The sequence below is a fragment of the Sebastes fasciatus genome, chromosome 15, assembly GCF_043250625.1.
Source record: "Sebastes fasciatus isolate fSebFas1 chromosome 15, fSebFas1.pri, whole genome shotgun sequence".
Classification (NCBI taxonomy): domain Eukaryota; kingdom Metazoa; phylum Chordata; class Actinopteri; order Perciformes; family Sebastidae; genus Sebastes; species Sebastes fasciatus.
In genome coordinates this window covers 28,120,382-28,136,269 of record NC_133809.1, presented here as the reverse complement: position 1 = coordinate 28,136,269, position 15,888 = coordinate 28,120,382, and the positions used below count along the sequence as shown (strand labels likewise).

At 41.9% G+C, this 15,888-nt stretch overlaps 1 protein-coding gene across 10 annotated transcripts in view; it reads left to right on the top strand.

Annotated features, from left to right (window-relative positions):
- nrxn3a (neurexin 3a) overlaps positions 1 to 15,888 on the top strand; it is a 188,885-nt gene that overhangs the window by 44,898 nt on the left and 128,099 nt on the right. The gene's annotated exons all lie outside the window — the stretch shown is intronic.

Genomic DNA, 15,888 nt, shown 5'->3' with positions numbered 1-15,888 from the left:
GAGAAGAAATAGAAAAAGAAGGATTTAGGAATATAATATTTTCCATTTATATATACATTTTGGAATGATCCAGTTCCCTTTCTAAGCAGGACCCTGAAACCATTATCTTTTTGTGAAATGTTAGGACCTAGATTCAGAGTGTATGTCTGTAAGATCTTCTACATGCTTCCTAAATCTTTAAAGCTACATTAATCATTATTTTTACATTATCAATGACTAAAAGGATCCAGTGAAAGGGACTAGCTGGTGAAGGAATTCAAACATCCAGCAGCTAAAGAGCCAGGCATTTTTCTCAGGCATTAGTGGAGACCAAACCAGAGCTAAAAAAAACAAAAAGAACTTTCATATGCACATTTTTTGCTCTGTCTGCTGGATGTGTAGATAATTGTTTGCTAACTGGCAAAGAAACAGGGGAAACACAGAGACTAAATACACCAGGAGAGCAAGGTGATTGATTGGACACAGGTGGAACAAATCAGGGCGGGGCAGACAAACACAAAAAGGCGGGAAAACAAACAAAGACAGGAAAGGAAGTAAAACTAGACATGACACGAGAAGTGAATGACTTTCAAAATAAAACAGGAAACAAACTATAACAAAAACCCAGGACCATGATAGGAAGTAAAACTTGACATGACACAACAGATGAATTTCAAAATAAAACAGGAAACACTAGAATGCAGACAATATAACAGAGAAACCAAATCCAAGAAAACCAAAACCACTATTGCAGAACTAATAATAGACTAAAAGGATGAGCACAAGATCTTAAAGGTCCCATATCGTGCTTTATTTTGTGTTTCTACTAGAACATGTTAACAGGCTGTAATGTTCAAAAAATAACTTTATTTTCCTCATTTTGACTGCCTCAATATACCTCTATTCACTCGCTGTTTGAAACGCTCCGTTTTAATGCATATCAACGGAATTGCTTTGCTAGGCAACAGCTTGGGTCCATGTTTACTTCCTGTCAGCTGATGCTGTGTACATACACTGCAACAGGAAATAAACTGGGACACATTTAGAATGTTTATGTTTAAAACCTTGCAATGATCTATATATTGTATATTTGTGACATCACAAATGAGCAGAAATCCTGACGGCTTGTTTCAAACGCACAATTTCTAAATACGGGCTGTGTGTATTTCTCTGTATATTGAGCGTTTTGATAGTTTAACAGTATTTATATATCACTTAAACCTGCTTTATAATATAAAAGATATGAAAATCTCACTTTTTACAATATGGTCCAATGTCCTCTGGCACAGTAACAGACCGTGACAAGGAGGTCTATTTTTATTCTTTTGAACACGATACCTCTGGAACACCTGGAGGGAGTTTCTCAAATTTGACATAAACGTCCACTTGGACTCAAAGACGAAATTATTAGATTTTGATGGTCAAAGTTCAAGGTCACTGTGACCTCACAACACATAACTCAATAATTCATATGCTAATTATGGCAATATCACACAAATGTCTAACAGGATAAAATTATGTGAAGTGATGACATTTTGGACAAACATGGATTTAAACTGACCCTTGACTTGTTAGCGGAGGCATGCAACCGTGAGGCGATAATTCTGGTTCTTTGGTCTGTGATGTCCTAACCTCAGTCTTCAGAAGCCAAAGTAGCACTTATTTGCAACAAAATGCAGCTGAAACCAGTCCGGCACTGCTGCATTGTCACACAGACCCATGCAATGAATTGTAACCCGTTCAGCTGAAGATGTCGACCCCAATAGTCCAGTTGCCCCGGAGCAAACACATTTCGGCTGCAGAACGCTCCCTAGACAGCGTTTCAGAGAGGAGTTTGTGGGGGTGGGGGAGCGAGAACATGCTTCAGGGGAAGAAAAACATGTCGTCGATCTGGGAAACGATTAAATCCAGATTCCTACCGACAACATTTCTCACCCACCCCCCACCCCCACCCCCCAGAGGGGGAATGACACGGGTAGCGGCACAGAAAGAAAGACGGTGGGAGCGAGAGCTGGAGAAGGAAAGAGAGATTATGAGCGAGAATGTGCTGGTTATCTTAATTAAATGGAAGTGCATTTTATCCTCCTCCTATTGATTTCTGCCAGGGGCAGTGTGTGTATTTCAAAGGGAAAGTCTGCTCTGTAATGCCGGTTTGGAGGCTGTGTTTTTTTACTCACGGCAGACGTGACTATTGCAGTCAACAAACAATTGAGATAGTCATTAAAAGGAAGAACAAAGCTGAGCTCTAAGAAACAATGCACAGCTGCCAGACTCAATTTGGCTCAATGCTGCAGGATCACATGTACAAATGCATGACATATGATATGCATGAAAGAGAAAGAGAGAGTAGCGCATATTTGCGAAAGGTGTTTGTTTACATGGATGCTTTTGTGACTGTGTGTGTGTGTCACCCATAAGCGTTGTATTTGCCGTTGCCGATACCATCATCCAGGCCGCACAGGTCAAAAAGCAATGCATTTTGATTTCCCTTCCCTCCCTTTCTGTCCACCCTCCATTCATTTCCATTTTGGGAAGTTAATGTTAACAGTTTTGTCGAGAGCACTATGCTCCAGGCAACACTGCTTATGTATAACTTTTGCAATTTAAGTGACCTGCTTTCTGTCAGGGACTTTTTCCCATTACTGGGAATGACATTTCATTTAGACTCCATCATCTCTCTCTCCTGCTCGTTCTCTATTCCCTTTCTCTCAACACCTCTCTTCCTTTATCCCTTCACCTCTCCCTCTATCTTTACATCCTATTAATTATGTTTTACACATGTTTTATTTTGCACCATGTTGCTCTCCATCTCACATGGTGACCGTTGACACTACACAGAGAGGTGTTTCTGTTATTCAGCCCACAGTTATTGATGTAAATGGGGGTGGACAGAATAATATGTATAACCTAAAACCCTTTGAACATCATAAACTTCATGAAGGTTTAGAGATGTGGAGATAAAGACACAATTGGACTGCTGCTACAATCAGAATCTGCAGCCTGATCTCATGGAAGGCATATAAATAGCACAACATTTTAAGGACATGCCACGTGTCATGGTAACACTTCTAGGGTTTCATTTCACGCCGCGGGGTTGAAACAGTCACGGTTATGATTAGGCAACAAAACCATTTAGTAAGGTTTAAGAAAAACATCATGGTTGGACTTACAATAAGTACGGAACCTAAGTAAAAAAGGGACATAAACAATGTATCAATAAGTACGGAAGAAACGTCACAAACATAACTTTGTAACGTAACGTAAATAACTGTCTTCCTCTCGTCCTGAAAGTCCTGTGTTTATTGGACCCGTCCACCTCCCCCCTCCCACCCACTGTAAGCAGTCACTAGCTCTGAGTGACGCATTTACATTGCAGTCAGTACAGACTACATGGCGTGAAACCATATGCCAAAAGAAAGACCTACAGTACGTTGTGATTGCACATAAAATGACTTGTCATGACTTGTCTCGCTGTGTCAATCATTTCATACCATTTGGTGAGAACGGGCTGGAATATCAGTGTAGACCCTTTTAATGCCGACATCATGATTACATCACAATGTTGCTAATACTTTAGCCTTCTGCTAACTGTAACTACAGCTGTGAGCCTTTGGCTGTGGGTAGCAGAAGCGTAACTATTAGCAACACTTTCTCTCCATCTCTGAAATGCTTCACCGATATTGTCAGACTCTCTTTTAGACTTTTTGGGTTGCTTTGCCGTGTAGGCAGCTGTTGCCGATGCTGGAATAGCGACTTTTTCTGCAGGATAGTTATAGACATCCAAATATTTATACATCCGCAGTTTCTCTTTACTATGCATGCTTGGTTTCTCTATCAGGTATGTAAATGTCTGGCCACTGAGTCAACCAAGGGGTCAGCCAATCTGGTCCCATTGGTTAATGTGAACTTTCTCAAGTAACACTCGCGATGCCTGAGAGTGAGTGACTGTACATATTCAGAGAAACTAGTATTTTCTTCAGCCATCGTTGAAAAAAACCAACTAGAATTACACTCGGAGAGCGCAGACCTCCTCCAAGGTGCCTGACTTTAAAAACAGATCACAGCTCACAGCTGGTGGTACCGTGAGGTGGTCGGCTTATTATTAACACGGTGTGTTTCCGTGTAACGTATCGGCGGATGCCTCTCTCGTTCAGCAGTCTTGATATGTCTGTATAACGTTACACTACGTTGTCTCTCATCCCGTCATCTACCGCTTTTTTCTTTCTCACCGCGGACGGCATGCAACTTCCGCACACACATCAACACACGTATCTCTCTGCTCTCAGAAGGAGGCGGGGTCACGCGTCATCAACGCGTCATCAGTTACACTGCACATGTGTTATACCCTGTGGTTTTAATGCTCAGGCTGATCAGAATCCTTAAAAATATTCCTGAAACCGGATCATGATCTGGATCGCCACCAAAATCTAATGGATTGTTCATTGTGCTACACCTCACCCCTCCAAAAAATGTCATTCAAATCCATGACAAACTTTTGGAGTAATCCTGCTAACAGACAAACAAACCAACCAACAAGCCAACAAAACTTGCTGGCCAGCGTTAGCTAATGTGGTCAAAGAATTATTTTACCTCCACTAACGCTCCGCCCACAAAAATACATCATCATGATTACTAAGAGAAAAGGGGGCTATATGGTGCAGAATACAGTGGCTTATGCAGACACAGTGTATTTGAGACAGTATATGTAGATACTATGCTACCCTCCATTTTTGGAAAACAAAGTGCTGGATGGATGGTACGAGTTGATGAGGTTTCTCTGCTTGCATTTCTTTCTTTTTTTTTACATCGTAATGCTACGATACACCATTTATTTCATTTGCCTCAAAACTCATAGTCCATCTTGGCCCATCTCACACAGTTCAATATGCAATGAACCCAAAAAGATTGCTGATATCACATAGTGTGTATGGCCTTTAACCATAACGTCAACCTGTAACCGCATCTATGGTAAATGGGCTGCATTTATATAGAGCTTTAAAATGTGCCTCTCATTCACACACACACAGGTGGCAGCAAGCTACCATGCAACTCTGTAGCATCGCCCAGAGGGGGAACCTCAAACTTAGTGTCACCAAAGATGGACAAAGCTTTCCTCTACCCAGTTGTACTGTAATGGTCGTCCAGTGACTTTTGTTGGCAGCCTACTATCTTTACTGCTGATGACGATCCTGGCCAGCTTGTTTTTTTTTTGTTAATGTCAAATGTCCAAACCAGACAGAGATATTAAAAACAAGAATACTCTCTATCAGGCTGACGTATACACTTTTTCTAAAACGTCAACACTGACCCCAAGCCCCTTCAATTTCCTCATTAAAAACAGTCTCTGACTGACGGATTTCAGAATCAACACTGTCCATGTGTGTTCCTAGATAAAACAGTTGACAATTTCCACAGATAGGTCACAAAGTGGGGGTGGGTCTACATGGTTTAACACTAAGACCGCCATATAGCCTAAGCCATTTAGCATTGTGGTTCCAAAATTTGAATTATTCCGTCATTGTGTATGATACGTTTCCCTCCTGCACTGACTACTCCTAAATACCTATTCTGCACATGCCTTTATTGTCATACTGATCAAATAACATTTATAAAACCAAATAGATGGAATTTTGGTGGGGGGTTTTTTTCATGCCAAAAGCCCCCTTTAGTCGGCAGCAGTATTTCCTATACAGCAGCCAAATTGATGCATTTGCATAATGGCCGTAAAAATCACATCGAGACAATGAATGGGACACAGAAACTAATTTGCATGCCAATATTCACTCACAGGCACTAATAATCATTTCTAATCACACTACACAAGGTATGTAGACCTTGTGTAGTGTGACCTGATAATATTCATCACATCATATGTGTAAATAATCAGAAATTAAAATAATCACACTTTTTGTCTAACTATAAAAGTTGTATCTGTGTGTGTGTGTGTGTGTGTGCGCACTATATCAATGTATACTTAGGGCTTTAGTTTGAAGCTTCATTCATAAAGATGACATTTGAATTATTATTATTAATAAGTTACAGAAACATTGCGCTCCGTCCTCTCCATTATTGTCTCAGTCTTCAGTCCAAATGTCAAAATGTATTGAAAAAAGAGAGATGTAACCATTTCAAAAATTCACAACATGTTTTTATTTAGCGAATACATTCTGTTCATATTTGTTGGTATTTAGCAATTCAAAAACAACATTTTGTTCCGGTACTTTTGCTTCACCAGACATTATTACTGCACCGGGTGGCAGCCTGAAAATATTGTTTTTTTTTGGCCAGCTGTTTGGCGGGGCTGAGCAAAGGGTCAGTTATCACTTTAGAAATTGGGAAATGGAAAGAAAAACTGGAGAAGCAGTGTTGAAGGTGACCTCTGATCTTTCCACATTATTGCTCGGCTAATTAAAACGTCGGTGCTATCAGATGGAGGGAGGCTAAGCGGATATACACACCTCGTCAGGCTGGCTGAACGTACGTAGGAGGTGAATGCCTATCACTGATTCATCTCGCACTTAGCCTACCTCCATCTCAGCATAATTCAACCTACTAAATATTCCCTTTATCCTTTAAGTTAAAGTCAAATTCCCTGAGAGAGAGATGAGTGGAAAACATTTGCGTTGTGTACTGTTATTGAAAATGAGATTGCTTTTTTGTGACATAACCTCAGGGCTGTGCACTGGGCCCACTAAGCTTTTTAACGTTTATAGGCTCAGAGAAGAGAAGTCCATTATGTCTGATGGAGAATGCTTATTACTACAGTGAGGGATTATTTTCTCAGAGGTCAGTGTAGAATCAGACTGTGATCAGTATCTCTGTGTCCTCTGTCTTGGAGGAAACTTCTCACACATTTTGTAATACTGTATAATACTGTACATTAATGAGAATTTCCTTCCCAGATGCACGACAGCATTAATCGTTTTTTTAAGACTCGAAACAACCTATGTTTGCTTTTTTCCGTTTGCATTTACAGCTAAGAGTAACTGCTGTCATCACTTAAGTACCAAAGGTGGAAGTAGCATGACAATACAATACAACTGTAAAACCTTTTACGGTGTTCTACACTGGTTCTTCAGCTGCTAAATGCTCCACTATGTTCACCAGCAAGTCACTAACTTTGTCTGTCTGCTGTTTGTTGCTGGGGTGCAGCTGCTTAGCAGGTAGTGTAAAGTGGGTTTATCAGAGCTTTTTTACTGAACTTCTAGAAACGATGAGATGATGAGAGCAGAGTTTGCTGGCTGTCAAAACCAAAACAATGAGCTGAAAAATGTTCTGTAGAGCCGAGTGGAACTGCACTGCAGAGTTACAAATGGCTCATCTAATGCCCTCATATTTCTTCGCCTCCATCATTGGCAGTATATTCTTTCCTAAGGGGCTGAGACGTCTGCACTCCTCCCAGTACAGTAACAACGCTGTTTTCCTGATAGAGGTGTGATGCTATATGTGAGCATGGACATGGCTTCAATATGAATGAGTCACATGGATGTGCAAAGTGCACTGTCTGTTTATCTGCAGTTAGATAATGTGTCGTTCATAGATTAAGTAAGGAATAATGTACAGTTAGCGGGTTCATTGTTGTGAAATAATCCCCGACAGGGCGATGCTGGGTGCAGCATCGGGGATTCTTTCACAACAATGAACCCGCTAGCTGTACATTATCTCGCTTATTACACGGCTACTTACTGAAGAAATCAATATTTTGACACAAAAAACGGTTCGCCAGAGTCCGACATCAGAGTTGCGCCCATAGCAACGGTCCGTTATACAGAAATAACAGACAGACAGGCTAATTATGACAATTTCACCCAAATGTCTGGGTGTAGTGATGCCCTTTTGGACAGGCATGGATGTAAACTGACACTTGACTGGTTGGCGGAGGCGTACAGCTATGAGGCGGTAATTGTAGTTTTGTTTTCATTTATTATTTTTTTGACAGACATGCGGTGTCAGCCGTCGTCATCACAGCACGACCCCACTTCATTGTCCTCACATTATTCTGTCCTCAGTGGGACCTCTGCGGACTATATCAGTGGCTTCATCTATAGTGTCAAGGCCCGCCGCCAGGGAGTGGTGGCAGCGGCCGACGCTGTGCAGACATTATCTGCATGTCATGATGCTGCGAGGCTGACTGGTGTGTGTGTGTGTCTGTGTATGTGTATTAGGAGGTCTGGGATTACTCATGGTGCCTGTCATTTATGTTGAGGTTGTGCTTCCATCGTCTTCCTGTATACACAGTTGGGAACAGAGTAGATGTGTGTGTGTTGTGGGAAAGGTTGGGTTGCTAAGGAGTCAGTGAACACATTGCAGTAACGCTGAACCTTAAATTCTGTATTATTTCTCTATAACCACAGAAAAACATACATATACACATGTATACAGTATATAGTAAACACTAAGATAAATATTTAAACCCAGGACATGTTTTTGCTGAGATTCTACGAATTGAAAATTATATATATATGTAATATTGTATATGTAATATATGTCTTTTGCAATAGTTGCAAAAGGTCCCATATTGTAAAGAGTCTTTTATATTATAAAGAAGGTTTAAGTGCTATATAAATACTGTTAAACTATCAAAACGCTCAATATACGGAGAAACACACACAGCCCGTATTCAGAAATTGTGCGTTTGAAACAAGCCGTTAGGATTTCTGTCCATTTGTGATGTCACAAATATACAATATTTAGACCATTACACGGTTTTAAACATAAACATTCTAAATGTGTCCCAGTTTATTTCCTGTTGCAGGGTATGTAAATAACATCAGCTGACAGGAAGTAAACATGGACCCAATCTGTTGCCTAGCAACGTAATTCCATTGCAATTCCGTTGAAATGCACTAAAACGGAGCGTTTCAGACAGAGGGTGAATACAGGCATATTCAGACAGACAGCATGTGGAAAATAAAGTTTTTTTTTAACATTACAACATTACAACATGTTCTAGTAGAAACGCAAAATACAAGTATGAACCTGAAAATGAGCACGATATGGGACCTTTAATCTCAGGGGTCAGTGGTGGTTCGTTCCCTGGTTTCTCTTGTCCACATCCAAGTGTCCTTGAGCAAGACCCTGCACCCCATATCCAGCTCCCCGCTGGACAGGCCAGAGCCATCGGTTTGAGTGTGTGCATGAATGGAAAGGTAGGGCAGTACATTTACAATTTACCTGCAGTAACTTTCCATACAAACATATGCACACAGGAGCACAGCTCATCTTCTCAAATGGTGCTTTGTTGGATTAATAGTGGAGGTTTACTGAGCATATACAGCTTCTGATGAACACCTCGCCTGAGTAAATTTGATCATTGATACGGTGCGTGTGCGTGTGTGCGTGTGTGTGTGTGTAGAGCAGATTACTGTGGTGGGCCCTGGCCCTATCTCTGTCGGCCAGTCGCTCTCTGTAACGCCACTCACATGACAACTCAGAGAGAGAGAGAGCTGTTATCTCTGCCCCTCCAGATCCAGCCCCCCCCTCACCCCTCCTGCCCCTACACATTATTTCCATCTCTCTGTCTCCCCACTTTTTTTTCACTTTCATCTTTATTGCAGGATTGCTTTACTATTAATCTGTAGGGCTCTGTGTTTTTAAAGATAATACCACTTTTTCCAGGCTCGTCTCTTTAAGCTATACATACTTTATTATGTAGATAGATACAGACAGATAGATAGATACAAATCACTTCATAGTTTTACATTATCAAGCTGTTGTCATAACTACAAGTCATCCAAATTTCCATTTTGTCATCTACAATTTGACTCCTTTTTCCAGTGTGCCTAGAAGCACAAGGCAAAGCCTTGTGCAAAGCACACTGGTCTATTATTCGACGCGTTTATTCCAGTGTGCCTAGAAGCACAAGGCAAAGCCTTGTGCAAAGCACACTGGTCTATTATTCGACGCGTTTATTTCTTCTTCTGACTTCTGCCTAAACTTTGCCGCGCTACTCCTCCGGCAGCGTTGCCAGCACAGGTACAAAAATTACATCAAAACGTGCGGAATGATCGGGAATCGTGTGCTATGACCTGACTAAGAGATTCGCACAGCGGTTTCCGAGAAAATCGCGCGAAAGCGCGATTTTTTTCTCCATTGGAATGCATTGAAAATCGATGTGACGAGTGCTCAAAATCACTCCTCTTTGGGGCCATACAGAGTCGCCATACTTTAACGTAGAAACGGGATTAAAAGTTTAAACGGGTCACGAGACTTGGGACTTTATTTGGCCAAATGGAAATTTTTTGATAGCTGGCACGGTTTTCACGAAATCGCAGTTTACGTTTTGTGAAATTTTCAGACCGTTTCAGATTTTATAATGGGTGTGTATTGCGTGGGTCGTTAAGGGCTAGAGTGTGTGATATCATCGCTAGAGTGCGGGAAAGCTTTGAAATCTTTTGAAAATTTTCCGAACAAATTGCTCTGTAGCCCACAACGTCCACTCCTCATACACAATTAATACATCAAAACGTAGGCATCTTTGTGCCGGTCGCAAACATGTAGCTATGGAATTAGTCGGACTTACACATTTGGCGACACATGCCTGAACGTGAGAGCAACTGCAGGCTTCGCACCCATAGGGCCCCATATTAAATTTCACAGAATTTTTTGGATCAGAGAAAAAAGTTAATACTTTTCGAAACTGCCGCCGAGGTCACATTTTTGAAACTACAGACCCAAATGTCGCACCATTTGTTCATCAGAGACTCCCAACTGGTGTCATGAACAATCTAAGCGATAGGAGTCACGGTTTCTGTCGTAGAAGCACTTTTATGACATGTACGTCTCTGGTTAACTCCTATTATAAACTGCCCCACTGCAGCAGTGGCCAATCACCACGGCAACTTCAGATTGCTGCTAGACAGCTGATTCACATTAGCCAATCAGAGCAGGCTGACTAACACTAACACACCCACACACACACACACGCACACTATTTACTGTATCACGCCATTTCAGTGAGCCAGCATGCTCTAAACCAGGCTTCAATGGATCAGGGCTATAATTAATATGATCAATTACACCTGTGATTAAAAGCCCCCAACTCTCATTGTATGATAACAGGAACTAGGTATTCACCTACTTTTCAAAATAAAGTCACTCAACTCTTACTGTTTGTTAACAGGAAACTAAACACTCCTCACAGCCCCCCAATCACCATGGCAACCACTGACAGACACGCACGCAGCGAATGGGCCTACAGTGATGACCTCACTATGGACCTCAGACAGTCTGAATGTGCCCCCCCCTCCACATTCACAACACCCCTAGCCCCCACCCATCCCCCCAGCACCAGGCACACTGGTCAAAATTTCTTGCGAAATTTTCTAGTTTTCTTTATTGTGTTAAATGAAAAAGGAAACCCCTTCAACACCACAACTGTCCTTTCGCCAAAATCTGTTAGCCGATCTCTGAGCTCTCTTTGTCCCTCCTGTTCACCTTGTCCTCCTGTCTGCTGCCCCTCCAGTCACAGAGGGAGCAAGGGACAGAGGGACAGACAGCAGAGGAGTCAAATGAAAGCATTGTTTCAAGGGGGGGGTGAAGGGAATAGTGGGCGACCGGGCATGTGTGCCGTTACACACCAATGACTCGCACTTCAATACCTCCCCCACCCTCAGCTGTTCAGTTCCCTTACACACACACACACACACACACACACACACACACACACACACACACACTGACTATAGTATGGGTATCACCTACACACTCACACATATAGTACAAGTGATACATATATGATAGAATGGTGTGAAATTTGATATCCAGAGCTTTAATATATTATCATCAACTATTGTCTATGTAAAGCTATTGAGGAGTAATGTCTACCTGAGCAGAGAATGAAGTCTCTCTCTGCGTGTGTGTGTTGGAATCAGAGCTTCTCTGTGCTTTTAGCGCATGTGATTGTTATAGCTGATAATGGCTGATAACGGCGCCGCCGTGGAAGCGTAGCACCCACCCTCCGGTTCCCCCACCCTGGTAAACACTTTTAGCTCCGTCAGCACTTTCGCCGTTTGCACAGTTTAGGGTTGTTAGCGGCGTTATCTGCAAGCTGCTGCTCGCCGTCGCCATGTTGAGGGCCGTTAAGAGGCAATAAAAATGCTCCCAATCCCAATATTTAGCACCTTCAACCTTTACCAACATCAAATTCTAACCAAACCAAATAGTTAAATTTGCCTCAAACATAATTTTAGATGAACTAAATTTAATTTCCTTATCAATAACTTTAATCAACACCTTGATCCAACCATATTTCAACGTATTTGGTGGAGAAAAGCTCTTACATATATTTTAGTGAAACAATCGAAAATCTGAAAAATTACCTTGTTTGGATCATTTTGTGTTTTGCTTACATTTTGTGGGACACTTTCCCAGTATGATGCAGCGCTGTGGAGCCCAGACAGGGCTGGAACTGGTGTGTTGTGGGGGGAGGGGCAGATTGAGAGGTGATTATTAGCGCTCCTCTGGGGCTTTTGTCTGGGCCCCATGAGAGAAAGAGGTTAACGCCACTTAGCCTCAGGAAGGCCCGCCACCGCCTATTGTGTGTGTGTGTGTGTGTGTGTGTGTTCATTTCACGGGTGTGTGTGTGAGTGATGGGCTTCCCTGCTGCGATCCAAAATCACTTATTATTTTCTTCAAACCATCGTACCCCCCCGCCCCCTGTCAGTTTCATGCTGACACAAAGGCTCACATGTGTGCGTCGATGAACAAGGTTGTAAAAAGGCAAACGTTTGCAGCGGACTGTAGTTGTGTTTGTGCTGAAGGTTCGTCGTCACCTTCTGCTTGTGTGTAATGCCTCGGTTCCACTGCATGGTTCGGCTCCACTCGACTCACTTTTCGTACCAGGTACATTTCTAGATTTCTTTTTCCAGAGTGGGATTCTTAGCTAATCGTCATAGTGACGCCACGTGAAACTGACGTGACATCATCTTCCAACACCGTCTCCTACAAAATGACATTCCCATACAACTAAACTGCATCCTCAATGACGTTCGAGGGAAACATATTTTCTCCCAGATTACAGTCGCAGTTTTAAATACCAGGTTAACTTTGTAAATTGAAACAAAACAAAAAACTCAAAAAACTACTTGGTTAGAGTTAGCAAAAAAACATCATGGTTTGGTTTAAAATGATTACGTTTGTTACGTTATTCAAGTTACGGAGGTAAATTATAACAAGTCAATATTGACTTTTAGTTTCACACGGGTGATGAACAGCGGTCTCCTGGGTGTTAAGTCCTGTGTTTGTTTGTTTGACCATCCACCACCCCGACCTCCTCCCTACACAGAGTTACAACATCATTCATAATTACAAACCTTTTTGTGATACGTCAAAATCAAACGTAATCCACGACAAAATACGATTACCTCAAAACGTAATGCACAATGCAGTTTTCTTGTATGGGGACAGAATTCACTTCAACGCAACACAGTTCTCGCTGAATCCTTTCATTGGTAACCAAACGGAGGAACATCTGCACTTTGTCAGTTGACCATGGTGTAGTTTCACAGGCTGCCATTTAAAAAAAAATTAATCTCAGTCCAGTGAATAAAATAATCGTGGGTGCCATTGACAGTAGCTTGGCTACTTAAAAATGGCGGGTTTGTCCATCTTCTAGTATCGGCTCAGCTTGCTTCGAAACCTCGACCAAGGTGGTACCAAAAAAAAGTAATAATGGAAAACCAAAAAAAACACCAACATAGAAACACACTTGATCCTTCCATCCAAGAGAAATCCCACGCTAACAGGGGGAGAACATGCAAACTCCACACAGAAGGAACCGTCTTGCAGTGAGGCGACAGACCTCACAAAGGGACAATCATAAAGAAAAAAATAATAATTGAAAATTAAAATGAATAAATGAGAAGTTAAAGAAGAAGAACAGATTGCTTTATTTGAAATCCTGCCACATTAATCAAGAACCACCAAAAAACCCAGACAGACAGACGGATCACACACACACACACACACACACACACACACACACACACTGACAGAGCCTGTTGCTGTTCAGAGGAGGCTGACAGGCGTCTCATCATCCTGACCTGAGTGTCTTCTCATTAGGCCACAGCGCGCATGCAGTATTAGCCCTGCCACATCTCATTGTTGGAGACGTACACTCCTGCTTGGAGATTGTGTGTGTGGAATCATTGCCCGCCACCTTACAACTGTCCTTCAGAAATGAGTTTAGTGTTGTGATTAATCTGGCCCTTCATGTCATCTGTCCTCCTCAAAACACAATTATGTCTTTGAGGTAAAGGACAAACCGTCCATCAGACGAGCCCGATAACAAATCTGAAATGAATGAATCATTGGGAGAGGAGCTGGAGGGATCATATACTGTACAGGGAGAGGCAGAGAGGAATGCGGCTAGAGAGAAAGAAACAAAGACTAAAAAGAGTGAAAGAAAACATAGACAGTGAAAGAAGGAAAAGGAGAATGAAAGAGAAAAAAACAACAATCTTGTGACACCTATTGTCAAAGTTTTAGAGGCTAAATAAAGAGAAAAGCAAAGGCAAACTCTAAAAATCCTAAAAATTATCTTCCTTTAAATTGAACATATCTTCAAACTTTTTTTGTAGTTCTAGATCTCAGCTATTAACAGATAGAAATGATGATGGTCAAAACTAGGAAAATAAGACCCGTGTTGTGATAAATGGGAATCATCCTTTAAATTATTTATCTGGTTATCAAGCAAACTGGTGGAATTAAATGGATTTCTTTTTTATTCACGACAACTTGTCAAACATCATGGTCCTCTGCCATCACATCCAGTCTTTATACATCACCTCTCCGCCTCATCTCTCAATCTCTCCATCACATTTCACTCTTCTCTCTTTTAAATACCCTAATTCCCTGCTCCTCCTCCTCCTCCTCTCCTCTCCTCCTCCTCTGTTCTCCTGTAACCATGGTGACCGTCAGCTGAGAAATGGCAACCGTGGCCCTTCATTATCAACATAGGCTCCAACAGCCCATATAATAGCCAATAAGGAGTGTGTGTGTGTGTGTGTGTGTGTGTGTGTGTGTGTGTGTGTGTGTGTGTGTGTTTGGGATGGGGATGGGGGGGTTTGGGGATGTGGCATTATGTTGGGCAGCAAATGAAAGCCCCCAGGGATGACGAAACCAACCTTGCTTTCATGCCTCAGAGAGTCATGGCAGTGTGTGTGTGTGTGTGTGTGTGTGTGTGTGTGTGTGTGTGTGTGTGTGTGTGTGCGAGTGGATGGGGTCATCCTTCGCTTCTGCATATGTGGGAAGATGTGCACATGTGAATGTACACACATGCCACATGCACTCACATCCTGTCTCTCACACACAGACACACACACATACACGCAAACACACTGCATGTGAGGAGGAACTGACTCCGGCTAAGGCCTATGTGGAGTTTTACACTCAATTCAATTGATTGAAGATCCAAAGATGTATTTGTCACATATGCACAGTACAGAATGCAGTGAAATGAGCAGTCATTGTCTCCACAGACTGTGCCAGTGTAATGAAATGGAGAAACAAATACACATTTTTACAGACATTTAAAAACAAATAGGAACATTTTAAAGAAATTGGGCAGAAAAAAAACCAAAGAAAAAAAGAGCAAAAGCAAATGTAGGAAGAAACAGAATGTAAGTCACTCACTGTTTCCCGCGGTGCTACAGTCCCTGAATATCCTAAAAATAACTCCAGGGTTTACTGCCGTCACTCCCGTTCTCCATTATGCAAATAATAGTACATCTGGGGGAAAAAATGACACAGCTCTCCGACAGTCTGAGTTGACCAAATCTGATTTTTTTACCATCTTTTTAATTTGCTAAAGTTCTCTTGAAAGTCCACTTTTATCTCAGGTCCCAGTCACACAGTCAGCCGTGGTACTGGATTATTCCAGCAGACTCCCAAGTCTTCATAGCTGGCTGC